Raw genomic sequence first — 25,598 nt, forward strand, 5'->3', positions numbered from 1 at the left:
ATTCCATTTCTGTAATTTGGTGCTGTAAGACTGAGACCGAAATGGCAACTCAATAGGCAACTAGAATTATGATCCAGAGTGTGTGGTAGAACTTAGTACAGAAAAAAAGGATTTAGTACATAAAATTCAAATTTGGCAGTCATCAGCCTAGAATTAAGATTGATACTCTCAGAAACAGAGATACTACAAAAAGTTATATTGTTTTGCTGAGCATGGTAGTACACACACACACACACACACAGAGAGAGAGAGAGAGAGAGAGAGAGAGAGAGAGAGAGAGAGAGAAGTTATATTGCTTTAATTTTTTTTGTGTGTGTGGTGCTGGAGATTGAATCCAGGGCCTTATGCATGCAAGGCAAGCACTCTACCAATTGAGTTATTTCTCCTGTCCAGTTACATTGTTTTAAATACATAAGCCAAGAATTTCTTTATTCTTGAATATATTCCTGAGTTGGTGTGACCCAGATCATGTCAAAATCGAAGTATTCTGTTAGGCAGGGCATAAAGAGCAGTGAAACCGTGACCTGAACCCCACTGAAAGTAATCTGTCAGGTAGTGGAGTAAGTAATAGATTTATTGAGGGTTAAGGAAATAATAACAAAAAATGAAATTTAGAATTTAATTAGTCCAAATAATCAGGAATATCATTTACAATAAAGTAGTCACAATAGCTGGTGAAGACATATGAGCTCAATCTCAAATACAAGAGAAAACTCTTCAGAGATAATCAGGGGTAAATTTGAAGCTAAAAGATTTCTGCAAACTTTTCTTCCTTACTCACTTTAGGTCACCTGTCTGTCAGTGAGGAGTTTACTTCCTGGGCACTGGGAAGTCAACTGTCTGCCTGTCTTCCTTCCTTCCTTCCTTCCTTCCTTCCTTCCTTCCTTCCTTCCTTCCTTCCTTCCTTCCTTTCTTCAAGAAAACAATTTATTACCAATAATATTCAGCTGGATGGTGGTGCATGACTGTAATGCCAACTAGTTGGCTAAGGCTGGAAGACAGCAAGTGCAGAGAGCGTGGACAACCTGGAAAAAATCCTACCTCAAAAATGGAAAGGGCTGAGTGTATAGCCCAGAGAGCACTTGACGATTATGTATGAGGCTCTGGATTCAATCTCTAGCACTTGCCACCACAGAGGGCGGGGTGGTGGTGGTGGTGGTTTGATGAAGACCCAGGGACATAACAGAGTGGTAAAGTGCCCTTTGGTTCAATCCTGCACAAAATGTTCAGAATGGGGGTGTGACATGCCAGAGGCTTTGCCTGGCATACATGAAGCCCAGAGTTTCCTTTCTAGCACCACAGAAAGAAGTTCATCTAGTGAGATATGGCTGGGCTGGGGATATACTCCTGTAATCACATGGACTTGGGAAGTTGAGGCAGGAGGATCCCAAATTTAAGGCAAATCTCAATAACTTAGAGAGATCTGGTCACAAAATAAAAAGGGCTGTGGATGTAACTTAGTGATAGGAGCCACCCCTGTGTTCAATTTCCAATACCGAAAAAAAAAAAAAAATAGACAAGAGGGGTTCAGGACTGGCTCAGAGACAGATCTCTGGTATGACAGTGCTCAAGGTTGTACGTTGAATTCCAACAGGATAAAAATCTTGACTACAGCTGGAGGGAGGTGAAATTGACTTGCATGTTTACACCTGGCAACTGTACAACTTCTAGCAGCCCTTCTTCCTCTGAAGATCTCTGTCCTCAGGCACTGAGCCATTTTCAAATGCAGATCTTGGCAATGGCTATGCCTCCTCAGGTCCCCCCATTCCTAGTCTCTTTTGGGGATGGAAGGCACACAGGAACCCAGAGAACATCTGAAGTTTGTAAAAAACTAGAATTCCCTTTGTAGCTTAAGGGCAAAGATTGGAAATTTCCCAAGTTGAAACATTAATGTCAAAAACATTGGCTATTAGAAAAATTGGAGATAATTGTGTTAGGAGTTAAGTGTCATAGCAGGGTACTCAATATATGCCCTCTAGGGAAAACCTGATCCCTTTCCACCCCAGTGGCCTCTGTCTTGTTTAGTGGTGGGCAGCACAGAGTGGGGTCCATGAGACCAGAACTTTCCTCTATCCCTACTCCCATCCTTTTTTGTTCAATGTATTGATCTTATTTTGAATTTAAGAATTAGCTGGGGCTGGGGATGTGGCTCAAGCGGTAGTGTGCTCATCTGGCATGCGTGCGACCCGGGTTTGATCCTCAGCACCACATACCAACAAAGATGTTGTGTCCGCCGAGAACTGAAAAATAAATATTAAAAATTCTCTCTCTCTCTCTCTCTCTCTCTCTCTCTCTCTCTCTCTCTCTCTCTCTCTCCTCTCTCACTCTCTCTTTAAAAAAAAAAAAAAGAATTAGCTTACTGTGGGGGAAAGAGGCCTGGCATTTTTGTAGGACTGGACAGCAGTGTGGAAGTCAAGGAAATCCAGAAATGTTTATCGTGGAGGTCAAAGGCAAACAGGCTCCCAGAGCACCTTCCTCAAACAGTGTCTCTTGCTTCTTTCTATTCTGCTCATCACCCCCCATCAGCTCCGGACTTCATTCCACTGCAGTTACATTTATCATACTCACTGGGTCTGTTTGTTCTGTTGATATTCTTTGCTACAAACCTCTCATGAGGTGATGTTAGTGTATCCTCAGTTGCCTCCATTCTACCTGTTGTGAACATGGGGCAGGATGAAAGAGATAAAGATTAAAGATGGAAGAGAACCCTGCCATGTCTTTCTGGTAAAGATGATGTGCAACAAAGGAAGGGGACAGAAATATCAGTGTTATCTCATACGTAAATGATGAAAATGTAAGCATTTTAAATGGAGATAAAGTATTAGACAGTGTTTTTAAGTGTTTCCAATGCTTTTTAAAGATGAGCAACATCAGGTGAAGCCACCAAAGAGAGGATATAAAGTTGAGTCAAACTAAAGAGGTGGTCACTGGGAGAAAAATGGCAACATGGTATTCTTTTTTCCCCCATAGCTTTATTGAGGTAAAATTAAAGTGCAATAAAATACACATACTTGAAATTTGATCAGTTTTTGACATATATGTAATTAATACAATCAATATAAAAAGCATTTTCATTTCTTTTTAAAACTTGAAATCATGTGTGTTTCCTGCATGGTTTATTACATTAGAAATCAATCACCTTAAGACACACAGAACCCCAGCCCCACATGTCAACTATTTCAAAATTAAATGGCACACTTATAAATGTTTCAGAGGTCAAGGAAGAAAGCACAAGAAAAGTAAATAAAAAGTGCTTTGAACTAAGTGATAATAAGAGCTTAAAATATCAGGATCTCTGGAATAAAATGGTACTCAGATGAACATTTATAATTTAAAGTACTTGTATCAGAAAGAAGCTAGAACAATAATCAAATTATTTTCATATTATGTAGGAAGAAGGAAAATATAAGAGCAGGAACAGAAATATATGAAATAGAGAAGATAATACAGCTAAAATTTGATAAAAAAAAGTCTGATCAAGAAAAAGCCAAGAACACAAAAATTCATATCAATGGAAAGGGAGCTAACAAAATAACCCTACAGGTGCTAAAATATATTAAGGTAAATATTACAATTGTATGTCAACATATGTGATAGCTTGCATAACATGGTCTAAATTAGAGCAGGATCTGTGTGCAGTTGAGAAGAAAGTATATTCAGTCATTGATGGATGAAATATTCTATATATATATATATATCTGTTAAGTCTAAATTATCAATTGTATTTTTTACTTCTATAGCTTCTTTATTTAGTTTTTGTTTGGAGGATCCAAACAGTGGTGACAGAGGCAGGTTAAAATTACTCAGTATTATTGTGTTGTGATCTATTTGATTCTTGAAATTGAGCAGGGTTTGTTTGATATATGTAGATGCTCCATTGTTTGGGGCATAAATATTTATGATTGCTTTGTCTTATTGATGTATAATTTCCTTAAGTAGTATGAAATGGCCTTCTTTGTCCCTTCTGACTAACTTTGGCCTAAAGTACACTTTATCTGATATGAGGATAGAAACCTCTGCTTGTTAATGCAGTCTATGTGAGTGATATGTTTTTTCCCCATTGTTCACCCACCTTGCTGAGAAGCTGCTTGCTTTTTTTTGCAACATGGAGGAAAGTAGCTCAGGACATGGCACCAGGAAGTAGAGAGAGAGAGAGAGAGAGAGAGAGAGAGAGAGAGAGAGAGAGAGACTGAGACACTCTCCTCACCATGGATAAAATATGGTATTTAAAATGAACAGTGAACAATATAATGTAATGAAGTATATAATGAAAAGTGAGAAAAGAATTGTTCTTAGTTTGTTGGAGAATATTAGAAGAACAAAGGCAAAACTTCAGAAGTTTATAGCACCTTGGCCCTTTAACCTTTCAATTGTTCCCATCCTGTATTATCTTTTTCACTGCGGAGACCAAAAGATCTGACAAGAACACTTTTAATGGAGGAAAAGTTTATTTGGCCTTTCTCCCTTCTTGGGTCCTCAAAGATATATTGACTTAAAAGGGTTCAACAAGACAATTGTCACAATGAACCAAGAGCCTCAGTATCTTATTCTCTGTCCTACCCTAAAATTGTATAGGGAAATGAATTCACCTTTTAAAATTACACACTTAATATTTTCCTTGTCCTATTTTCATGTACTAGGTTTAACAACATTTGAAAATTAATAGTTCAGTAAGAATTTATATCATTACCTTGTTATCTAATACAGCAATGCCACCAGAGTTGCTTAGGATGGTTTGCAATTATAATAAATGATCTAACTAATTTCTTATTTTCATACACCTCAATTTAAAATTTATGATTTACTTCCACTGTGAATTTAGACAACAAAGCAGTAATATTAGCAATGCCTACAACTGTCACCAATGGAAATCTCATATATCTTTTAGCATATCAAAGTTACCATAGATCTTAAAGTATCATTTATATACATCACTACTTCTACTACTTCAAACCAGAGTATTTGAAAATAACGTATTTAGCGTTAATAAGAAAGCATACTTATGTCACAAATTAAAAAAATATCAGCTTTATTTAAGTATAATATATATTTTTGATCCTATGTACTTTATTTTAAAATCCTCATTTTTAAAAGAGGTCCATAGGTTGGTTTCAACAGACATATCTGTGGTGAAAACAGGGTTAAGAATCCCTGAAGTTTAGATTCTTTTTTCTCTCTTCTCCCACAATTCCTGATAATCCTATAGTTTACCTACTACCATATGCCCATGGAATCCAAATTTCCTCTGGTCATTGCATAGACTTTGGCAAGGATACCTCTGCTGGGTCTCTGGTTTCCTTGCTAAGTTCTCTGAAGTCCTACTATGTATGACACTGGGCATTGACAAAACTGGTGCTGGAAGTCACTTGATTCTGCAGTCCACGAGCTGGATTATCTAGGTTAATTGGCTTCTTTTCCTAAGAGTTCTACTGTACAGCCCTGACAGAAGACCATGTATATGACTATGTAATTCAATGAAAACTTTGTTTCTTTCTACCTCTGGACTTCATGTTTACATGAGAGCATAAAGCACTTAGACTTCATCCTTATTTTGACTTTATGACCCAAAACTTTAAATATACAAACACTTTTTTAAACAGACTCCCAGCTGTGCTCAGCTTTTAGTCTTTTTTTCACTTTCTGTTTTTTCAGTTCCAATTTCTAATTGATCACTACCTTTTGTTAATTACAGCTTAGCATTCTCTCTCTCTCTCTCTCTCTCTCTCTCTCTCTCTCTCTCTCTCTTTCAACTTTTGGTACAGGGAATTGAAGCTGGGTACTTAGCCACTGAGCCACATCCCCAATCTTTTCATTTAAAAATTTTTTTTTTAGACAGGATCTTGCTAATTTGCTTAGGACCTCACTGAATTGCTGAGGCTGGCCTCAAACTTGTGATTCTTCTGCCTCAGCCTCCCAAGACACTGGGATTACAGATGTGCACCACCATGCCAGGTTACAGTTTTGCATTTTCTACCTTTTTTTCATATTTTCTATTATTACATTTGTTTATATCCTCTTCATCTCTTGATTGAATTGCTAGCAAAAAAGTAATTTATGGAAAGGGTATGATGGAGTAGGGTGGGTTTTTACTGAAAAAAAAGTATATTTTAGTTGGAGAATTTTCTTCTTTTTCAAGGACAGAAGGGGTATTGAACATGAACTCTGAGGCATATGCTCACATGCAGATCCACTGGGGTAGTGGAGTGGCTCTTACTTCACAGATCCCTGGCAAGAGTCAGGCATAGATTCAAGGACACATTTGGCCCTATAATCTCTAAAAGTCATTCTAGTACAAAGTACATTCTATGTTAGATTTTCTCATCCTCAGGTCTTCCATAAAGTTTTTAAAAAGTGTTACTCTACTGTGAAATTGAGAGGAAGCATTATTTCCTCTCCAAGGTTGGAGGAGGAGATATGAACAGAGACTCAGGTGAAATTATGCTCAGCTGAACAGCTATCTTCAAAGGAGTCATCTCAAAGAAGCAGTGCTACAAGGATGAGATGAGCAGGCAAAGCAGATGATGCACAGAAAATTATTATGGAGCATGCCTGTGGCACCGCATTAGCAATCTCCCAGAAATGCTGGAAGTGGCAGGAGCAAGAGATGCACTTTCTACCTCCACTAGTGGACAAGTGGAGCCATATCATCATGATTTGTTTAGGAGTAATCTCTGATAATATGCACAGGCTGCCAGGCAGACAGCAAACACGTTATCTATAGTGTATAATTTTGAGTTACTCTAGATATCTTTGAAGATTAGTAAGGATTCACTTGACTCACAGATACGTTTATTTACAAATAAAATTCATCTATCATAATTCAGTTGATAGTAAGGCAACAAGTCAACTCAAATCCTCTCCTCCTCCCCTTTATTGGGAAAGGTGATAAAATATAAAAAATAAATTATAACAACATCAGGAGAATATTTATTTAAAACTGGATCATACATAAAGGTGTTAGATTGGAAGATTTTCTCCGTGCCAGTATTTTAATTGAATCAATAGGACTATAGGCTTTCTTTTATAAACTCATTAAAAAGCATCATTATTTCCTTAATTTCTTATGCTCTTGTAAATGGTATTAAAAATACTTTTAAAATTGAGATATAATTCACATGTCCTAAAATTAACCATTTTGAGATGTAAAAAAATTTAGTTTAGATATTTAGTATATTCACAGAGTTGTACAACTATCATCACTATCTAATTGCAAAACATATTTATTATCCTCAAGGAAATTCAGTACCCCTTAGTAGTCACTTTTTATTGTTCATTCCCCACATTTTTGGCATGCACTGATATACTTTCTATTTCTCTATATTTGTGTATTTTGTACCTTTCAATGAATGGAGTCATATGTGATCCTTTTTGTTTGACTTTTTTCCCCTAAGGATGATGATGTTTGCAGGTTTTATACATGTTATAATAGTAAGTAGTAAAGTCAAAGTTCTTCATTTTTTTTAAAGTACTGGGGACCAAACTCAGGACCTCCACATACCAGGAAAGCACTCTACCACTGGGCTATCCCACAAACTTGTCGTTCCTTTTTTTGGCTCAATAAAATGTTGTTGACTGATTATACAACATTTTGTTTGTTATCAGCTGGTAAGATTTGAGTTTACACATTTTAGCTATTATGAATATATATAATAATGCCACTGTGAATATTCCTGTATGATTTTTGTATTAAAAGTTATTTTCAATTCTCTTAGTTATATACCTAGGAGAGGAATTGCTAGGCCATGTGACAACCCTATGTTTAACATTTTGAGTAACTGTCAAGTTATTTTCCACCTTGGTTGCACTATTTTGTATTCCCACCAGCAATATCAATATATTAAGGCTGCAATTTCTCTGCATCCTCACCAACCCTTATGATTTGCTGTATTTTTCCCCTTTTATTAGAACCATCTTACAGAGTGTGAAGTGATATTTCATTATGGTTTTGATTTGCATTTCTTTAATTACTAATAATGTAGAACTTTTTTTCCATGTGCTTATTGGCCACCCTTAAAAGTTTCTATTCAAGTCCTTTGCCCATTTAAAATATTGAATTTTAAAAATAATGTAGGAGTTATTTAAAAATAATGTAGGTGTTATTTAAAAATAATGTAAGAGTTATTTCTTTATTTTGAATATTAGATCCTTGTTGGATATATTATTTGCAAAGAACTTTTTAACATTTTGTGGGTTATCTTTTCATTTTCTTAATGGTATTCTTTGCAGAACATTAATTTTTTGTGAAGTTCACTTATTTATTTATTTTTCTTTGGTTGCTTATGCTTTTGGATGTGATATTTAGGAAAACATTGTCTAATCTAAGGTCATAAAAGTTACTCCTGTTTTTGCTTTGGTAAACATACTTTTACTTCTTTAATCCATTCAATTTTGTACCTGATATGAGAAGTTGAATTCTTCTGCACTTGGATATCCAGTTTTCCCAGCAATATTTTAAAAAACGCTGTTCTTTTACCATAAAATTGCCTTGGCACTCTTGTGGAAATTATGTGACCATACATATATGAATTTCTACCAGGACTCTCAACTTATTCCATTGATCTTTATGTCTACTGTATATTTATGCATTAACTTGATCACTGCAGTTTTATAGTATAGTTTAAAGCTGAAAAGTGTTAATCTCCAAAATTTGTTCTTTTATTTCAAGAATTTTTTTGGGTACTATTATGTGTCTCTTGTAACTCCATTTGAATTTTAGACTCATTTCATTCATGTTGTTAAAACTTGAAATTTTGGTAGGTATTGTATAAGACCTATAGATAAATGGAGAGTATTGATAAAAGTATTACATCTTCCAATCCATGAATATGGGATATCTTTCCATTTATTTTGGTCCTCTTTAATTTTTCTCAACTATGTTTTATAGATTTCAGCATATAGTTATATTAGTTTTCTATTTGATGCTATAACAAAATATCTGAGGCAGGCTAATTTTTAAAGAAAGCAGGATTATTTAGTTTATAGTTTTGGATGCTGAAAGCCCAAACAACATGGCAAAGGGACTGGTGAAGGCCCCATAGTGGGTGGAGGGAGTGATTATGTGGGAATGAGCAATATCATTTTCAAACAGGAAATCAAAGAGAAATTTGGGTCCCACATTCCCTTTTAAGAGCATGTCCCCACTTGACCTAAAAACCTAGTAAGTTCCACCTCTTAATGGCCTACCACCTCCTGTCACCACACTGAGGATCAAGCCTCCAACATCTTTGAAAAGACAAGATGAAAAGAAGCCTGTTCCTGTGCCAATTCTCTGGGAAACCTACCTGGCTCACCCCTGAAGGCAACTCGCAGCTGTCAACTCATGGATTTTATTCCATTTTTATAAAGAGAATTTAAACAATGCTTTTCAGTGTTGTTGATTTTTCTTACATATAATGAACCAGAAAGACCTTGCCGTGTGGCCCTAAACAAGTCCTCTCATCTATGCCTCACTTTCCACCAGTGAGAAGTGGAAGATCTATCTAAATTTCTAAGACTGGCCTTGAACTTGTCTTCCTCCTGCCTCAGCCTCCCCAGTTGCTGGGATTACATATCTGTGCTACCACTCCCAGCTCACAACATCCTTGTTTTGAGTTTTCCATGGACACAGTCTGCAGAAAAACGTAGGCCTCATGTGTTGTCAACTGCCGACAACACAACCTGGAGATAGTGCCCCTGTGTGCGTGCCTTCCAGGTTCAGTTCTGGCATCCCTTAATCAGTGGCCTTTAACAGATCATCAGAATCCTGTACATTAGAAGTGGTGTGGCTGCCAACAACCAGCTCTTGCTATCTAGCAACCAGATCACCCCAGTCATCAACATCTTGGTAGAAGATGTAAATACCTTCTCTGAGGATATCTAGTACACACAGGTGCCTGTGGCTGATATATCCATTGTGCAGCTCTATGACTTCTTTGACCCCATCTCCAACATATCCACAGTGTGGAAATAAAGCAGGGCTATACAGTGCTACACTTTGCTGCTGACATGAGCTGCTTAGTTAGGCTTTGTGCCTTGCCTACATCATGAAGTACCATGCCATGTCCCTGCTGTAGGGCCACACATGGTCCATGTAAAGCCAGCCCATCATCTGTTTTGTTTTGTTTTTGTTTTTGGTACTGGGGAATGAATCCAGGGGCAATTTACCATTAAGCTATATCCCAGTCCTTTTTATTTTTTGAGACAGATCTTTCTAAGTTCCTGAGGCTGGCCTCAAACTTACAATGCTCCTGCCTCAACTTCCCAAATTGCTTGGATTACAGTGTGTGCCACTGTGCCTTTTTCTTTTTCTTTTTTCCTGGTACCCAGGGACACTTAACCACTGAGCCACACCCCCAGCCCTTTTTTTTGTATTTTATTTAGAAACAGGGTATCAATAAGCAGGCCTGGGTTTTGGGAGCAGCTCATTCAGTATAAGTTACAGCTGTTTGGTAAGAATACTGTGTTCATGATCAAGTCCCCAGTGTGAGTGATCCCTGACATCTATGAGAAGAAGGTCAGTTTGATGATTCCACTGTGAATCATTCCCTAATCCCTGCTTTAGGATCAGCACACAGACCTCTTGTTGATATTATACCAGGATCAGAACTTGAACAATCTATCTTTGTTGATACCAGAAGACACCAGATGATGCCTTTTATAAGGGCAAGAAAAAGGGAAGAATTGCTACAGATTTTAATCTTATAATCCACATCTTTAAAGATTAAACTTATTTAACTTTTAGATGGTGACGATAAGTTTTCTACCCCAAGAATGGCAGGCCTGGGCTGCTGGTCAGATGGTGAAGTGAGGCAGGGGATACACTGGACAGAGACTGTGCTCCAGTGTCTGTGGCAGGTCTGGAATCCTGATACCCATTTTTCCCCAAGCTGACCAACTCTGAAATAAATCTGCTATAATCCCACTTTGTTCCTTCAAACCCAAAGCCAGAGCCTTAAGCATCATGGTACCCCCCGAAATTTTCACAGTATCAACCTCCTGGTTAAGTAGCCTTAAAGCAGTGTGTTCTAGGAACCCTAGGGGTCCCAAGTAACCACTCTCTGGTTTTCTAGATCAAATTTATGCAGAAGATAATTTTCAAATAAAGATTCCATTGGGTAAAATTTTTTAAAGATATTTTTTTTCTTGAATGCTATTCTATGAGACAAGTTCTTAAATTCACCACCCCCACTCTTTGATAAAGGTGGCTTGTGACAGCCACCTTATTCTCTAGGGCCTGTGATAACAGGTCTGACATCAGGCCTCAAGGGATCTAGAAAGGCTGGACCTACAGAACTCAGCCCTGTCACTACTCTCCATGTGACCTGGATCCTCTGGGAACCTCAGTGTCCTCATCTGTGAAGATCAAACAATACCACAGAGCTGAATCCAGTGTATGCTTTGTGCTTAGTGTAATAGACAGCTCTCATCATGAATGGTATCCTTCCTCATTGGCCCTGATGTCCCAAGTCAAGGCATTCATTTGTATAAAGACATTTCTTCCTCTGTGCGTAGTCCTCTCTTGTTTACAAGTGCTTTTCCAGAAAGTCACTGTGTGGGGAAAAAATGGTCCAAATACTACCTCAGAAGAGGTCTCAGCTCACAAGCATCTTTAGAGTTCCCACAGTTTAAACCAGGTGTGACCTAGGAATCCTGAAGCAAGGAACACAATTTCAACTTCCCTAAAAAGACCTTGTTGTGAACTGCTAATCATTAGAGCCAATAACCCAATCTGACTGATTACTGGGATCCACGGGAGCACATGTCAAAGGGACAAACCAGTGGGCTCCACCAGTAGACCCTGGAATCCAGGGTTGCTAAAAACCCCTCTGTAAGACCAATTGTTCCAATTCAGAGCTTCATAGACAGCATAGGAAACAAAGAAAAATGTAACTTCACTTGGTAGCTTGGTGCAGAGCTGTGTGTCCAGAGACCAGTGGAGGCCAAATTCCTCTTTAAACCTACCCACACCCAGAGCTTCTACAAAGGGAAAGCCCCAGGTGCATTGCCATAGACTGATCTTGTTTTACAAATGGGAAAACAGGCCCACAAAACTACTTTTCTGGGCAAAAGACCACATGGAAATTTAAGGCTGTTTTTTTTTTTTAATTTGGTACTGGGGATTGAATCCAGGGGTACTTTACCACTAAGCTATATCTCAGTCCTCTTTATTTTTTGAGACAGATCTTGCTAAGTTGCTGAGGCTGTCCTCAAACTTGCAGTGCTCCTACCTCAATATCCCAAATCGCTTGGATTATGGTGTGTGCCACTGTGCCTTTTTTTTCCCCTAGGGACACTTAATCACTGAACAATATCCCCAGCCCATTTTTTGTATTTTACTTAGGGTTGCTAAGTTGTTGAGGCTGGCTTTGAAGTGGCTATCTTCCTGAGCTGCTGGAATTACAGATATGAACCACTGTGCCTGGCTTAATTGGTCATATTTGTGGGTTTTTGAGGGGCTGGGGATTGAACCAGGGCCTTGTGCATGTGAGGCAAGCACTCTACCAACTGAGCTATATCCTCAGCCCTAAATTGGTCAAAATTGTAAGACATAGAATTCATCATTTAAACCATTTTAAAGTACAATTCATTGGCATTTAGTCTATTTACAATGTTGTGTTAACATTACCATATAATTCTACAACATTTTCACACCTCAAAAGGAAACTTGTACTAGTGACTCACTCTCCATTCCCTTCTACCCTCATCTTCTGGTCAGTACTAATCTGCATTCTTTCTCCATGAACTTGTCTACTCTGGATATATCATATACATAGAAAAATGCTACATATGTTTTTTTTTTGTCTAGCTTCTTTCATTTAGCATGATGTTTTCAAATTTCAAGTATGTTGTAGCATGTATAAGTACTTTACTCCTTTTGATGGCTGAAGAATGTCGTGTCATATAGGCATCCCACATTTTGTTTATTCATTCATTAAATGGACATTTGGATTGTGTTCACCTTTGGCTATTCTGGTTGCTGCTACTAGAAATTTTCATGTACAAGATTTTGTTGGAACATGTGTTTTCATATGTATTTAGCAGTGAAATTGCTGGGTATCATCAAAAATCTATTTTTAACTTTCTAAGGAACTGCCAAATTGGTTTTCTAAGTCACTACACAATTTTATATTTCCATCACAGTTCTGCAATGAGAAATTCCAAAAGCATCTGAGAAAAAGAAAAAAAGAAAAAAAAAAGAGAAAAGAAAAGAAAAGAAAAAGACAAGCTCCTGAGAAGATTTATCAGGAATCCAAGGGTCAAAAGAGTTTTTTGAGAATAAGATCCACATTCCCCCTTCTGGGCCAGTGCCTGAGGTGGTAAGTGGAAGACAGTGTAAATGGGTTAAAATGCCACAACATTCTTATCAAAATTTAATAGCCTCTTTTCTTATTAAGTGTTCCTTTGGTTTTTGTAGCTTTTTAGATTCTAGAGTTCTGAAAATGTTGTTTCTAACATTCTTTGTCAGCTTAATTGTTGCCTTAATGGGGAAATAGAGAGGTACCTGCCATGTCATTTTTCGTTATATCAATCTTATTATTATTTTGTTTTTTTTTACTATATTAATTTTATTGGTTTTATCAGTCCATTAACTTGTTTCAGCTCAAACTAAAAATGTGATTTTCATTTTGAACAGTAATAGCTTAAATTTTAGTTCAGTTCTTTTAACCTTATCTGGGCTGATTAGAGTTTGTCCGATGTAAGCATGGATCAAGAAGTGGCATTTGGGCAGACATTTGGGCAGAGCTTGTGTACAGAGTCTGAGATACTCTTCTCTGACTGTCTTCTCTTTCTGGTATGTGTTTTTCTTTTTCCAAATATTGTGGTTACTTTGATGCCTAGAGAAGCAAGTTCATAGTGAATCCACTTCAAGTCAGTGAGATTGTGTGTTTCTCTCTAATTTGTAGTTCCCTAATGTTATGAACTTGGGCCTTAGTTTTTTGACTTTTAAAAAATGTATTATTTTACTGTGGTAAAATACACATAGTACAAAACTTACCACCTTAACTGTTTTAAGTGTGTAGTTCAGTGGTATTCAGTACATTTATAAAATATTTATTTACCATCATCCAATTCCTTCACCCTTTTTATCTTACAGAATTGAAATTTGGTACCATTTAAACAGTGACTTCCTATTCCTTCCCTGTCACAACCTCAGCTCCTAGCATCTACCATAATTTCTTGTACTCTATCTCATATAAATGTAATCATAGAGTATTTGTCTTTTTGTAACTGTCTTACTTTTGTACCATGTTTTTACAGTTCATCCATGTTATAGCATATATATGTTGAGAGCCACAGCCAAGTCGGAATGGCCCCTGGCATTTTGCCAGAAGTAATGGTTGAGAGGCGAGCCATTAAGATGATACTGGATTGATTCAATTGTATATAGATCCCTGCTGTCTTCCTCGGGCGCCCGCTACTTTGAAGTTCCCATTGAGTTCTTGCAGGGTTCCAAGAGTGAGTGCGTGTGCAGCCTGGTGGAGGGAGTTCCGGTTGGTGTGTGGTGTGTGCCAGAGAGGAGCCGTGTGGGTGGCATTCGGGAGAGTTCCTGGGGAGTGTGCGTGGAGTGCTGTTGGAGTTCAGGCAATAAAGTTTCCTGTTTGAACATACAAGTGCTTTGTGGCGCTCGGTGATTTGTTCCCAGGCAGACTGCGGCATTTGGTGGCCCATGCAGGGAATGCCTGAAGCTTGGGGGTAAGTAAAATTGCTTGCCCCTGAGGGAAGGCAAGAGAATGGGTGACCATTTCAAAAAACAATGTGTTCTTGTTTTCATTTCTTTTTTTTTGTTTCAAGCTGCCTGTCCCTAGAACTTTCTCAGGCAAACTGGGGAAAGCGGTTGACTCAAGGTTTGAAGTTGTTCGCCCCTGAGATAGAGATAGAAATAGACCATGAATATACATTTCAAGAAAATAGGAAAATTGATACAATGCATTTTTGTTCCATTTTGGTTTCATTCTGTTTCAGTTTTGTTTTGTGTTATCTTTATAGTAGAAATATGGGATCAGAAATTAGTAAAAAAACCCCGAAAGAGTGTTAAGTAAATTGTTAGAGGTTCAGACTATGGTAGAAATCATGTTAGATCAAGCAAAAGAGAAGATCTCTTGAGTTAGTCAGACAGAGGAAGAAAATTTAAAGGAGAAAGGGCTATCAGGGGAAAAGTTACATCAGGAGGCTGCTACTAACACCTTTCTATCACTAGAGGGAGTAAGTGTCCAACCAACAGCTCCATCTATGGGGCCCCCAACCCCCATAGTTGATAGATGGGATCCTGAGACAGGACCTCAAAGATTAGCATACCCTGTACTTGAGCAGGTAGGAGGGCAGCGAATTCACCAAGCTTTAGATTTCAAAACAGTGAAGGAGTTAAAGGAGGCTGTAAAAACCTATGGTCCCCAAGCACCCTTCACTGTAAGCATGGTTGAATCCATTACCAACTTGGACATGACGCCAGCAGATTGGGCTAGTATGCGTAAAGCTGTGCTAAATGGAGGGTAATATTTGTTATGGAAGGTTGCTAATGAGGAATTTTGCATGGAGACGGCTAGGCGATATGTAGCAGCCAGTTATCCTCAGATATGTTGTTAGGAAAAGGACCTTATGAGGATCAGCAGCAACCAATTAGATATGATCCTGCCATACACTCACAAATTGCTGAAGATGCCGTTAGGGTATGGAAGACTTTACAAGAACCTGGAGGTTTACAAGGTCAATTATCTAAGATAATACAAGGAGCTAATGAACCTTACGCTGAATTTGTAGATAGGCTTATTCAAACAGCTACCAGAGTTTTAGGGGATACAGAGCAAGCAATGCCATTAATTAAACAGCTAGCCTATGACCAAGCAAACAAAGGGTGCAGGGAGGTCATTAGACCATGGAAACATGAAGATTTAAACACATATATGTTGAGGGCCACAGCTGAGTCAGGATGACACATGGCATTTTTGCCAGAAGTAGTGATTGAGAGGTGATGCCAGCGAGTTTTTGCGGAGTTCCCGTTGAGTACCAGTTGAGCTCTCTCGGGGATTCCTGGAGAGTTCCCATTGGTTGGGGAAGTGCTGGAGGAGGGATATTTCCGGTTGCTGGTTCCTGGACGAGCCGCGTGTTGTTCGGGAGGATTCCCGGGGAGCATGTGTGGAGTGTGCTGGCGGAGTTCAGAAATAAAGTTTGTTTCTGCTTCAGTGGCTTGTGATTTGTGCCCAGCCAGACTGTGGCACATATATTAAGTTATGTAGAGACATTAATGAACAAAGGCAAGTCTTGGCAGCTGCAGTACAACAGGCTTTAGATGCCAGGCCAAAAACATGCTACAATTGTGAACAAACAGGACATTTTAAAAGGAGTTGCCCCATAGGAGGAGGGTTTAACAAACTAGGTATCAAAGGGGTAGAATACCGGGTATTTGCCCACAATGCCATAGAGGGAGACATTGGGCTAATGAATGCCATTCTCAAACCACCATAGAGGGTACTCCGTTATCAAAATATAGACAAGGACCAGGTTGTTTACCCACGATATCATGGAGAAAGGCATCGGGCTCCATTGCAAAAAACAGACAGGGGGGCCCAATGCTCCGGGGCCCATGACCACAAATATACGGGGCACTGGAGGAACCCAGCAACACCATCAGGGTAGTGCCCAGAACACATTATCCATCAGATCTCTCATCAGACAAACCAGAGGGAGCACAGGGTTGGACATCTGTGCCTCCGCCAGAGCAGTACTAACTCCAGAGATGGGAGTTCAAATCATTCCCACAGGAGTAAAAGGACCTCTTCCCTAAGGAACAGTAGGCTTATTGTTAGGATGCAGTTCTTCTACTCTAAAAGAACTTATGATAAGTCCTGGGGTAATTGATCCCAATTATGAAGGTGAAATAAAAGTTATAGCTAGTTCTCCAAGAGGTATATCAGTAATTTCACCAGAAGATAGAATAGCACAGTTATTAATAATACCCAGCCTGCATGATAAATTTTCCAGTAGTACTATAGAAAGAGGTTCCAGGGGATTAGGCTCCACAGGTGTAGATTGGGCTATGCTGTCTTTAAATTTAGATTCTCGTCCAATGCTAAAACTAAATATTCAAGGACATGAATTTAATGGGCTACTGGATATACAGGTGCAGACCTTAGCATCATCTCTCATCAAGAATGGCCAAAACATTGGCCATTACAACAAGCCACTCAAACACTTTGAGGCCTAGGAGTAGCAACTAATCCCCATAGAAGTGCAATGGTATTAGATTGGAAGGATCCTGAAGGATGTGAAGGAACTATACAGCCATATGTATTGGATCACCTTCCTATAAATTTATGGGGATGAGATGTCCTAGATCAATTAGGTTTGACATTAACAAATAACATCAATCCAAATGTGTCCACTATTATGGCTAGACAAGGTTTTAGGAAAGGAAAAAGATTAGGAGAAAAAGGACAAAGTATAGTGGCACCAATACAAATAGATCAAGAAATAGATAGACATGGATTGGGTTTTCAGGAGGGGTCACTGAGACAATAAAAATTACTTGGAAATCAGAAAGACCAGTATGGGTTCCTCAGTGGCCCCTGACTAAAGAAATGATACAAGCAGCCCATGACCTGGTCAAACAACAATTAGCGGAGGGACATATACAAACTTCTGTATCTCCCCATAATACTCCCATTTTTTGTCATTAAAAAGAAATCTGGTAAATGGAGATTATTGCAAGATTTAAGAGCCATTAATATTGAGATGGTTATTATGGGACCTACTCAATCGAGGATTCCTCAATTGTCTGCTTTGCCAAAAACCTGGTATGTTTTAGCTATAGATATTAAAGATTGTTTTTTTTTCAATTCCAATTCATCCTGAGGATAGTCCACGTTTTGCATTTACTGTCCCTGCGTTGAATAATGAAGGTCCTGATCAGAGGTATGAATGGAAAGTACTCCCTCAAGGGATGTCTAACAGCCCAACTATGTGTCAAATTTATGTTAACAAAGCAATCCAGTCACTTAGAAATCAAAATCCTGAACTACAAATATTTCACTATATGAATGATATATTGTTAGCACACAAAGATACAAACACATTGCTAGAATGTTATGCCACACTTACAAACTTATTAAAAATTATAATCTAGAGATAGCAATAGATAAAGTACAATTAAATTTTTCAATTAATTATTTAGGAGTTCTATTATCCTCAACCATGGTCTGCCACCAAAAATTCAAATACAAGTAGATCAACTCAAATCACTTAACGACTTTCAAAAGTTATTAGGAGACATAAATTGGATAAGGCCTTATCTAGGTATACCAACAGGAGAGTTGGGACCTTTTTTTGATATCCTAAAAGGTCCATCAGATCCAAATTTACCCCGAATGTTAACGCCTGAAGCAAGAAAGGCATTAACAAAAACATATATGGAAAACATGCATTTGGATAGAATTGATATGTTTGCCTTTATTATTTATTGTACTACCAACAAAAAATATTCCTATAGAAGTATTTTGGCAAGAAAGTCCATTATTGTGGATACATCTATCTTATTCTCCTAACACTATTCTTACTAGGTATCCTGAGGCTGTAGGACAATTGATACTCAAAGGAATAAAAGCATCAAAGGGAGTGTTTGGAATTTCTCCCAATAAAATTATTACTCCATATACTATGGATCAAATTGATGAGATAGCTAATGAGTTAAATACTTGGGCAATAATCATGTGCAAATCTAATGTTTCATTTGTTAATCACTTACAATCTAATCCTTTGCTGTCTTTTTGGTCTTCTCATCCTATAGTTTTTCCAAAAATGACAAGAAAAACACCTATCATGAATGCTCCAAATATATTAACTGGTGGGTCAAATAATGGTACAGCAGCAGTAGTTACCCCTGATCAAACTTTTACATTTTTAGTACCCAAACAATCAGCTCAAAAGGTAGAGCTTAATGCAGTATTACAAGCTTTTGTGATGTTTAAAGATTCTGTATTTAATTTATTTTCTGATAGTCAGTATATAGTTAATGCTATAGTATCCCTTGAAGATGCTGGTAGAATTTCCCCTTCCTCTACTGTTCTCTCTTTGTTTTCCACTATACAAAGTCTAATCTGGGACAAAAAAGATCCATTCTTTATAGGACATATCAGGGCACATACAGGATTGCCTGGAGCCCTTAGTTTGGGCAATGATTTAGCAGATAAAACTACACATGACATACATATTTTTTCTACACTAGAAGAAGCTACAAATTTTCATAAAAGGTTCCATGTCAATGCTAATACTTTACAAAAGAGTTTTAAAATAACTAAGGAACAAGCTAGACAAATAATAAAACAATGTCAAAATTGTGTGACCTTTTTACCACAAGTTAATCTTGGAGTCAATCCTAGAGGACTGATACCTAACCATATTTGGCAGATGGACGTCACACACTTGCCACAATTTGGAAAATTAAAATATTTGCATGTTAGAGTTGATACTTCTTCTGGATTTTTGATGGGCTCCCTTTATGCCAGAGAAAAAACTAAAGATATTATAGCTCATTACTTACAAAATTTTGCCACTATGGGCGTTCCAAAACAGTTAAAAACAGATAATGGTCCTGGCTATACTTCTACCTCTTTTAAACAATTTTGCTCATCATTTGGCATTACTCATATAACAGGAATCCCATACAATCCACAGGGACAAGGCATAGTTGAAAGAGCTCATCAAACTATTAACATGTACTTATTAAAGCAAAAAGAGGGAATTGGGAAAGGGTATATATCCCCCAAAGATAAACTTAAAATAACCCTTTTTACTCTAAACTTTTAAAATTTGGATTCATCAGGGCTTAGTGCTGTGGAAAGGCATATGTGTCCAAAAAATGTACATAAGCCTAAGGTACTATGGAAGGATATTCTAACAGGACAATGGAAAGATCCTGACCCAGTGATTGTCTGGAGTGGGGGGTCTGTTTGTGTGTTTCCACAGGGAGAACATTAGCCAATTTGGATTCCAGAGAGACTAACTAAATCGATTTCTACAGACCAAAAAGAAGATGACTTGACTCCAATCCATAACAGCTGATATCCTTACATCTGCAACAGTGGTTCTCCCACACCTAGAGGCTAATGAATAATGAACACCATTAAGGCCTATTTCAAATGCAATAAAAACCTTGGGGCTTGCTTGTGGAAATACCTTCAGACCCATATGCAAGTTATAGGAAAAAGGATGGGATATCCAAAGAAGAGTCAAACCCAGGTGGTAACCAGGATGCTTTTTTCAATATCTATTTTTTTATTGCCTTTTCCCACATCATGAAGTTCTATTTTATTTTTTGAGCTCATACAGACATAGGTTAATGTTTTTCTGATCAGTTCTATTTTTTGACTGGAATTTTTTAACATTGCAATGGAGATTTCACCTGTGAAAAGCTACAAGGCCTTTACTATTGTCTTATGTGTTGTATGTTATGTGTGCACACTTCTGTTTTGTGTTGTATGTCTGTAGGTGCATATGTCCATATATCATATATGAGGAGTGCTCATGAAAAAATGGATCCAAATATTTTTTTTTATTCACGTGATTTAAATGGTTTAATTTAAATTGGGTAAACAGCTGTTGAGGATTGTTTATTATGTGAACAAAAAAGGAGGTTAACAGATCTGTTTGTTTACTTTCACCTTTTCTTATCATTATATTTAATAATTCTGTTCAGGATAATGTAAATTGTTCAGAAAATTGTTTTCTTAGTGCCTGCTTGAATGTTACATAATTTTTTTTTAGCCATCATTGCCAGAATTCCTATCTTCATCCCAGTGCCGGTGAAGACAAAGATAAAACCAAACTACAGCTTCTTGGATAGCTTTCATAGTAAACTGTATAAACTGATGAATCAATGAATAATAACTCAACAAGGGATGCTCAATCAAGGAATCGATTTACTTTGGGAGGAGTCAATTTACTTTTTTTTTTTTTTTTTTTTAAGATTTAGGAATTCTCTATATATTCTGAATATCAAGCCCTTATAAGATATGTGATTTGTAAATCTTTTCTTCCATTCTTTGGGATGCCTTTTTTACTGTATTGATAAAGTTGTTTGATGCATAACATTTAAAAATTCTTATGTAGTCCAATTTCTCTGTTTTTTCTTTTGTTACCGGTACTTTCATTTTTATTTTTTTATTTTTAAAATATTTATTTTTAAGCTTTAGGTGGATACAACATCTTCATTTTACATCTATGTGGTGCTGAGGATCAAACCTGGTGCCTTGTGCATGCTAGGCAAGCACTCTACCACTGAGCCACAACCCCAGCCCTCGTTTTTAAATTCAGAAAAATACTGCCAAATCCAGTGTTATGAAAGTTTGACCTGTTTTCTTTTAAGAGTTTTATAGGTCTTTGATCTAGTTTGAGTTAATTTTTATGAATGACATAAGGCAAGAGGTCAATTTCATTATTTGGCATATGCATATATAGTTTTCTTGGCACCATTTGTTGAATCAGTTCTTTGCCTTTTAAATAATTAATTTTTTCATATCTCTGGTTATACACAAAGTAGAGTCACATCATTCGTGTCTTCATATATGTACTTAGGGTAATGATATCCATCTCATTCCACCATCTTTCCTGTAATCCCAGGAACCTAGGAGGCTGAGGCAGGAAGGTCATAAATTCAAGGCCAGATTTAGCCATTTAGTGAGGCCTTAAACAATTTGTCAAGGTCCTGCCTCAAAAAGAACTGTATATGTGGCTCAGTGGTTAAGTGCCCTTGGGTTAAATCCTTGGTACCAAAAACAAACAAACAAACAAGCAAATAAACAAATAACCCCAAAACATCTACATATCAGAGAAAACATACAACCTTTGGGTTTTTGTAATTGGCTTACTTAGCATAATATTCTCCAATTCCATCCATTTACCTGCAAATTCCATGATTTTATTCTCTTTTAATGCTGAATAATATTCTGTTGTGTATATAAACCACAGTGTCTTTATCTATTCATCTACTGAAGGAAATCTATGTTGGTTTCAAAATTTAAATATTGTGAATTGTGCTTCTATAAACATTGATGTGGCTGCATCACTGAAGAATGCTGTTTTTAAGTCCTTTGGGTATAGACCAAGGAGATGGATAGCTAGGTCAAATGGTGGTTCCTTTCCCAATTTTCCAAGGAATCTCCATACTGCTTTGCATGTTGGTTGCACCAACTTGCAGTCCAACCAGGAATGTATGAGTGTGCCTTTTTCCCCACATCCTCGCCAACACTTTTTGTTGTTTGTGTTCTTCATAGCTGCCATTCTGACTGGAGTGATATGAAATCTTAGAGTGGTTTTGATTTGCATTTCTCTAATTGCTGGAGAAGTTGAACATTTTTTCATGTTGTTGATTGATTGTATATCATCTTCTGAGAAGTGTCTGAGGTATTACAGTTTCTATCCTATAATCTTATAGGTCCTTGGCCCATTTATTAATTGGGTTATTTGTTTTTTGGTGTTAAGATTTTTGAGTTCTTTATATATTCTAGAGATTAGTGCTCTATCTGATGTGCATGTGGTAAAAATTTGCTCCCAGAATGTAGGTTCTTTATTCACCTCACTAATTGTTTCTTTTGCTGAGAAGAAGCTTTTCAGTTTGAATTCATCCCATTTTTTGATTCTTGATTTCTTGTGCTATAGGAGTCTTATTAAGGAAGTTGGGACCTAATCCAACATGATGAAGACTTAGGCCTACTTTTTCTTCTATTAGGCGCAGGGTGTCTGGTTTAATTCCTAGGTCCTTGATCCAATTTGAGTTAAGTTTTGTGCATGGTGAGAGATAGGGGCTTAATTTTATATTGTTGCATATGGATTTTCAGTTCTTCCGGCACCATTTGTTGAAGTTTCTTCAATATATGTTTTTGGTGCCTTTGTCTAATATAAGATAACTGTATTTATGTGGGTTCTTCTGTGTGTCCTCTATTCTGTACGACTGGTCTATAAGTCTATTGTGGTGCCAACACCATGCTGTTTTTGTTACTATTGCTCTGTATTATAGTTTAAATTTGGTATTGTGATGCCACCTCCTTCACTCTTCTTGCTAAGGATTGTTTTGACTATTCTGGATCTCTTATTTTTCCAGATGAATTTTATGATTGCTTTTTCTATTTCTATGAGGAATGCCATTGGGATTTTGATTGGAATTGCATTAAATCTGTATAATGCTTTGGTATGGTCATTTTAACAATATTAATTCTGCCTATCCAAGAACAAGTTAGATATTTTCATTTCCTAAGGTCTTCTTTAATTTCTTTCTTTAGTGTTCTGTAGTTTTCATTGTAGAGGTCTTTCATCTCTTTCATTAAATTGATTCCCAAGAATTTTTTTTGAGGCCATTGTAATTGGGTTGTTTTCCTAGTTTCTCCTTTAGAGGATGCGTCACTGATGTATAGAAATGCCTTTTATTTATGGGTGTCAATTTTATATCCTGCTACTTTGCTGAATTCATTTATTAGTTCTAGAAGTTTTCTGGTGGATTTTTTTTTTTTGGATTCTCTAGGTATAGAATAATGTAGTTGGCAAATAGTGATAGTAAAGTGTATTGGTGTAGATTTGTTGTAATCTTGTACATTTTGTGTCCTGTAAGCCCTTGTATTTGATTTTCCAAGTCATTTTTCATGTTTGGGAAATTTTCTGATATTATTTCATTGAATAGATTGTGCATTCCTTTGGTTTGAATCTCCGTGCCTTCCTCTAACCCAATACATCTTAGATTTGATCTTTTGATGTTTTCCCATAATACTTGGATGTTCTGTTCATAGTTTCTTATCATCTTCACTGTGTGGTCAACTTTATTTTCAAGATTGTGTATTTTGTCTTCATTATCTGACGTTCTGTCTTCCAAGTAATCTAGTCTGTTGGTGATGCTTTCTGCTGAATTTTTATTTCATTTATTGTTTCCTTCTTTTCAAGGATTTCTGATTTATTTCTTTTCCCCACAGAATTTCAATAACTTTCTTGACGTATCTCTCTTGCTACCTATATTTGTTACCTTATCTCTTTCTTAGTGTGATCAATAGTTGCCTGTATTTGCTCCCTTAGGTCATTCTTTAATTAGTAGATCATTTTAATTGTGTGCATTCTGAACTGCTTCTCTGACATTTCATAAACTTTGCTGTCCATGGTTTTTATTATTATAGTATCTTGGTTGGTTTTATTATTGTAGTATCTTGATATATATCAAGATACTACAATATATATATATATATATATATATATATATATATATATAAACATACTTTTATTACTGTAAAATCTTGTTTGGTTTGGGGCAATTTCCTTCCTTGTTTTTTCATGTTGTCTATGTGTCTTCCTTTCTTGCAGGGAGGATCTGAGGTATTACAGTTTCTATCCTATAATCTTATAGTGTCCCTGCAGATTGCCTGTACCTCACCTTGGTGTTGGGCTTCTAGACCCTGGCCAATGTCCCATTAAAAATGCTACTGCAACTAAAGGTAGTCATGGAAATAGTGGGGATAACTCAAGATAGCAGTGGGGTTGTCCCAAGATGGATGCAACCACTTTCAGAGATGGGGCTGAAAGGGTAGGCAGTCTGTTTGGAGATGCAGCTGCCTCTAAGTCCTATCTGTTGTCCCAAGGTGGAAGCTACTGCATGGGGAGGGCTATGGTAATGGCTGCAGTGCCCCAAGATGGAGGTGGGGTAGGCCTTGGTTCCATTGTGGGTCTGCTGGTTGGCAGGGGCAGTCCTGGGCTGGGGCCTAGGCTCCAGAGTCAGATGTGGTTTCTTCTGAGACTTTTCTGCTTGAGTGGCATGTGCAATTTTAAAATGAAATAGAAAGAAAAAATCAGCTTCTCAAAGAAAATAGTTGAATGTGGGTTACAATGGACACTTCTGCTTATTCAATAGCAATTATATGCTAGAACTGGCCCTGAATTTGCTTTCTTTCTGCTAATAATAATTATATATCAGTTAAATAGTTCCAACTGATTACTAGTTCTAACAAAACTTAAATATCCAAAACTCATTTCCACATAATGTTAATCAGGAGCTTACTTTTTGCCAAATTCTAGGCCTACTTTAAACATTTGTGAGTCTCATATAGTGACTGTGTTGGTTCACCTTTGTGACAAGTCATGGTTGTCATATTTCCCTGAAGAAAACTGTGGGACTCCTAGTCTTGATAATGGGACAGAAGATTGAGACTGGTATCATTTCAGGAAATCTAGGGCAAATGATGTGCCATATGGTAGCTACAAGAACAGGCCTAAGATGCCTGACAAAGAAAGTGAGGGTATAAATTATTGTCCTGAACTGTTCCTGGAGAGCAATCCCTGTGGGAAGGGATTGATTCAGGGTTTCTGAAATTCTAAGAAACAATGTCAGAAAGAAACCAAAGAACCTGGTGAATTAATTGGAATATCCACTGGTTCCAGTATATTCTTTGAAATGCATGACTGGTATGAACTTTGTTTTTCACTGTTTTTAAAATCTTTTTAGCAAACGGAATGAATCTTTCTTTTGATTGTGTTTATAACTGAATTACCATCTGCTATTTGGAAATCATAATTAGTTTTGAAATTTACATTTAAATATAAATTGTGCGCTGCCACACTGATTGGGTTTGAGTCTAGGATAAGAAGAGAATTAT

General features: G+C 37.2%; 1 pseudogene; it reads left to right on the plus strand.

Annotated features, from left to right (window-relative positions):
- The first annotated feature begins 1,091 nt into the window (after window positions 1–1,091).
- Window positions 1,092–10,516, plus strand: LOC101955504 (dual specificity protein phosphatase 18-like; annotated as a pseudogene).
- The last annotated feature ends 15,082 nt before the right edge of the window (window positions 10,517–25,598 follow it).

This window comes from Ictidomys tridecemlineatus, chromosome 3 (assembly GCF_052094955.1).
Source record: "Ictidomys tridecemlineatus isolate mIctTri1 chromosome 3, mIctTri1.hap1, whole genome shotgun sequence".
Taxonomy (NCBI): domain Eukaryota; kingdom Metazoa; phylum Chordata; class Mammalia; order Rodentia; family Sciuridae; genus Ictidomys; species Ictidomys tridecemlineatus.